Genomic DNA, 5,493 nt, shown 5'->3' with positions numbered 1-5,493 from the left:
TTGGGGGTGGGGTCGCACACTACTCACACACCAGCGGGATCGCCTCTAAGGACTGTGGTCAGTGTAGTACGTGTTCCGCGATGCATCTTCTTTCGATTCTCTGCTATCTTCGCTTTCTTCGCCATCCCTGGACAGGTGTTTCGGGGTATTTACCCCTCATCAGCAGGGATTAGGCCATGTTCTGGGGTTGCCGGTGGCTGCCAAATGTGGAGTGATCTATAAGTTTACCACACCCTACCATCCACAGTGCAAGGGGCTTGTTGAAAGGTTCAACAAGACCCTAAAGGGAATGATAAAAGGGTTACCTGAAAAGCTCAGGTGAAGATGGGACATCCTTTTACCCTGCCTACTCTTTGCTTACAGAGAGGTCCCACAGAAGGGGGTTGGCTACAGCCCTTTTGAACTTTAGTTTGGCCACCCTGTAAGGGGTCCATTTTGTCTTGTGAAGGAAGGATGGGAGTTGCCTCTCAAAAAGCCTAAACTTGATGTTGTGGACTATGTACTTGGTCTCCGCTCCAGGATGGCTGAATACATGGAGAAGGCAACCAAAAACCTGGAGGCCAGCCAAGAATTACAGAAAGCTTGGCATGACCAAAAGGCTGTTCTGACTCAGTACCAGCCAGAGCAGAAGGTGTGGGTGTTGGAGCCAGTGGCCCCAGCAGCTCTCCAAGACAAATGGTCTGGACCCTACACCATACTGGAGAAAAAGGGAGAGGTCACCTACTTGGTGGACCTTGGCACCCCTAGGAGCCCCCACAGGGCACAGATTGAAAGCATTTGTGGACAGGGAAGACATGGGTTTACTCATGGCTACAGATGGGGACCAGGAGGAAGAGAGTGACCCTCTCCCAGACCTGTTGTCCCAAAACCATGTGAGAAGTTGGCCTGATATATGATGTCTCCAATTCTGGGGGCACCTTGTATCAGTCCAAACAATCCCTTATGGTGATGGATGCAAGTCAACCTTATAGACAAGCTATCCTAAGGGTTGCATGGACTAAGCAGCCTTAAAGGCCTAATTCAAGAGGGCATGTGAAGCCAGCTGTTTTACCAATCACAATCCTGTAATATCAAATGAAAGGACACCACACAAGTTATATATTATAAAAATATATGTTTTTATTCTCAGAATAAACCTCTATACTCTTCATGAGTCTAGAAGCACAAGCATTTAAACAAAAGCACAGTAAAACATATGAAGGTTGCACAATTATGGATGAGGCCCAGGGACCAGTCGGTACTAGCAATGCTGAAGTCGGGAAAAGCCCGCGGGACTCGGGTGCAGCACTTAAAGCACATACATGCACCAATGCAAAGTCAATGGTGTGTAAAAGTTATCGAGTTACTGTTTTAAGAGTCTTCCGACTGGACTAGAAGTACAAAACTTTAGACCTAGACACTAGAGGTGTATACCAATACAGGAGCACTGGCGTTCAAGTGTTACCTCACCCACAAGAAGCGGGTGCACAGGTGCAAAGTCGTGTCGGCTTTCGTCGTGTAGATCTATGGAACCTGTAGATGATGATGCTGCAGGCGGCCAGAGGAGAAGTGTCCGGTGCGATCCAAGGGTGGCTCGAAGCTGAAGGGTACCTGAAAGCAGAGGGGACAGAGTCTGGGTCACTCAGCAGTGACCAGGGTGGAACCAGGAAGAAACCAGGCAATAACGGGCGCAATCAGGTGGTTGTTGTGAAGCTTGTCTCCGCTGCCACGTGGACTCTGGGGCACCGAGGATGTCCAGGAGTGGATCACGAGCTGTCCCACGAAGGCTCTCGCTGTCGGCGTTGTCGGCTTCCGGATTGGAACAAAAAAACCTTGGCAAGCGCAACCCACGCAGGATTCGAAGATCGCTTCTTACTCGGACCAGGTGGGTCAGAGCGGTGTCTCCTTTTCAGGGGAGCGAGGGCAAGTCGGGAGCAACCAGACTCACAAGTTAGTTTTGAAGGTTCGTCGGTTCTGGGGCCACTAGTCAACGGGCAATCGACCGGACCAACGCGTCAAGCAGAAAAGTGCAGAAGGGCCCCACGCAGTACTCGGTGAGTGTGGCGGGGTGAGCTTCGGTGCAAAAGCTGCTCAGGCTGGGGCTTCTCAAACCCCAATGAACAGCTTCGAGGGGGCCACGGAAGCTGCACGGTCAGCACCTTGTGGTTTTTCCAAGATGGCCGGCTCCACGCTCTATGTCGCCTCCATGGGTCTCAGCTCTGCTGGGACTGTAGATCGGGCTGTGAGGAATCTAGGGAAGCTGGTCATGTAGATCTCTGTCGCTCGAGTTCTGGCGGGAACTGCAACAAAGCAAACGGTGAAGCGCTGGAAGGTGCCTGTTTGCACAGGGTGGTCACACTGAGGTACAGGGTTTTTAGGGACCCGGCGGTGCCAGGGGGAACACCCAGAGACCTCTTGAGTTCTTCCTGTTTTGGACCACAGAAACACAGAGTCTTATAGGTGATGTCAAGGATCGAGTTTATTGGCTGCAACCAAGTAACAAGCGTCCTAGAAGTACAACAGCGCGGTGTGTATATTCTCAGGAGACTGTTCGTTTTTACAGAACCAGTCTTCTCTTGTTATACACAAATATCAGCTTCAGGCAAGAATTCCTAGTTTTACAGTTTGGTCATATAAATATTTCTATTACAAAGAGAAAGCACAGTCATGATGACAATCCCACATTTCAGTTTGTCCAGTTCGTGATAGATTACCCAGGCAAGGCCCAGAACTTCCATCAGATATCGATGAACCCCTAGTAAAATCGGGCACCTCCTCCTTGTAAAACAGACCATAAAGAAGAAACAGGGACAGGTGTGTGTGAGATAAAACATGGCTTGTATGCGATGAACGGTTTATGGCATGTTGTGCTTTGATGCTAATCTCGCTCGGCCATTGGGATGGGGACTGCCCGAACAGGTTTGGCTTGAGGCAGTGGAGTCAGCTCGCCCAGGTCACAGAGGAGTCAGGAAAGGTGTGCGTGTCCTTTAAGATTGAATTCGGCCTTGGTCAATTGACTATGTAAGGGCAACCACAAGATGGATGCCGCTCACAAAATGGAACCCGAGGGTTCAAGACGAAAACTGTGATTTAAGGGTGATTTCGTCACTCAATCGTGACGCAAATGCACAGGCATAATATCTTAATCATTACCGATCTGCAGATACCAAATTCGTCATGGTATGATGATATTTTTGACGCGAGTGTAAAGCTTCGGTACCACATTATAGCAGGGTCCAGAATTTTCAGTACCACAACTCCTTGACCACAAGGGAGATTCTTCAGTCTTCCACGTTGAGTGGGATATCGAAGGGTCCAGAAGTATGTTTCAAAGTTTCGTTAAGGAAAATCTGATGTGCGCTGGCACTGCTCCCACCTTTATTCCAATCTAGTGGGCTGGATTACCTGTAAGGTCCCTCCTATGGGTGGGACCAGGGAGAGGGGTGGTTACACCACTTTCCCTTTGTCCAGTTTTGCGCCAGGACTGGGGTTGGTGTGCCCCAGAACCGGTTTGACTGGATTATGCAAGGGGAAGTACATACCCAATTGGACATTGGTTCACCTTATCAGCCCCTGTACAGTGTACTATAGGTACCCAGGGCATAGGTGTATCCAAGGCCTACCAGGGGCTGCAGCATATCTTTTGCCACCCCTGGCTGGCTATCCAAACTGACACAACTGGCTAATCACTCAGCTGGGGCAAGGTCGTGTAATCACCCCTTGCTTAGATATAGTATACCTATATCTAAACCTATATCTGGACATATATACACCTATAAGTCACTCCTATGGCAGGCCTTAACAATCCTGGAGGCAGAGTGCTTGGTTTTATGTGAGATGGTGCTCTAGCATGAGCTGAGCCTGTTTGCAGCTGTCCAACTCCCTTAGCTGTTCCGGGATATTGCCATACCATATACTCTTAAGTGCATTATAATCCTCGCGGTTATTTGCGAACTCTGGTTTGGCTTCATCAAAACTTGCAGTGTAAGGTGTCATACACTTTGGAATACTACCCCCTCTCCAGTCCTGGTGACGGGGGTAGCATTCCACCCTTCTAGAGGGAGAAAACATGTTACTTTACTGAAACGCGGTTGAATCTAACCAAAGCCCCAGCATCACAAAATAGATGCTGCTGCCACAGTCACGAGTCTGGCCTCCTGCTGCTGACCGAAACTCCGGCAGGGGAGGCCTGGACAATAGATATCCTGTCACAGGGAGGTGTTACACCACCCCAGACAGGAGATAGTGGATTCTAGCAGGGAGGGTTGAATGAAACTAGACACTGCCTGGGGAGAACAAGGCTTCCCATGCATAGTCCAGTTCAAACCGGTGCTAGGACACTCCAGTCCCAGCTCTGGCGTGAAACTGGACAAAGGGAAAGGGGTGTAACCACCCCTTTCCTGGGTTCCACCCATAGGAGGGACCTAGCAGGTAATCCAGCCCCTTGATTTGGAATAAAGGTAGGAGCTGTGCCCAGGACCATTAGATTATATTGAACGAAACTTTGATACAGAACTCTCGACCCTTCAACATCCCACTCGGTGTGGAAGACTGAAGAATCTCCCTTGTGGTCACGGAGTGACCACCCTGTGCAAACAGGCACCATCCAGCGCCGAAAAGTTTGCTTTGTTGCAGTTCCTGCCGGAACTCGAGCAACAGAGATCAACAAGACCCAGATTCCCTGGCTTCTAACAGCCTGATCCACAGTCCCAGCAAATCTGAGACCCGTGGAGGCGACGTGAAGCGTGGAGCCGGCCATCTTGAAAACCCTGCGAAGTGCTGGCCGTGCAGCTCCTGAGGCACCCTTGAAGTTGTGCATTGGGGTTTGAGAAGCCCCAGCCCCGAGCAGCTTGTGCACCGAAGATCTCCCCTCCACACTCATCGAGTGCTGTGTGGGGCCCTTTTGCATTTTCCTGCTCGACGCATTGGTCCAGTCGCTTGCCCGTTGGCTAGTGGCCCCAGAACAGACGAACCTTGACTTTTACACTGCTAGTCTGGTTGCTCCAGACTGGCCCTCACTCCCCTGAAAAGGAGCCACCGCTCTGACCTTGCTGGTCCGAGAAAGAAGCGATCTTTGAATCCTGTGTGGGTTGCATTTGCCAAGGCCTGTTAGCTCCGATCTGCAAGCCGACACCACCGACAGCGAGAGCCTTCGTGGGACAGCTCGTGCTCCACTTCTGGATATTGTTGATGCCCCAGAGTTCATGTGGCAGCGGAGTCAAGCTTCACAACAACCAAAGCGTATGACACCTTACACGACATGTTTTGATAAAGCCAAACCAAAGTTAGCATTAACCGCGAGGATTATAATGCACTTAAGAGTATATGGTATGGCTATATCATAGTGCAACACAAAAAGATGATGAACGGAATGTTGAACATTGTCAAACATTCAACCCCCAGTCACAGATCTGGGTTTAATCCATTGTTATTTTGCTCACCACGCCACCCCAGTTCAGACATAGCCATATGCAATCAGTCTTGACCCTGTGCCTCATGGGAACAGTCCAGACC

This window comes from Lissotriton vulgaris, chromosome 8, assembly GCF_964263255.1.
Source record: "Lissotriton vulgaris chromosome 8, aLisVul1.2, whole genome shotgun sequence".
Lineage (NCBI taxonomy): Eukaryota > Metazoa > Chordata > Amphibia > Caudata > Salamandridae > Lissotriton > Lissotriton vulgaris.
The sequence above is the reverse complement of the archived record's forward strand: the minus strand, read 5'-3'. Positions refer to the sequence as shown.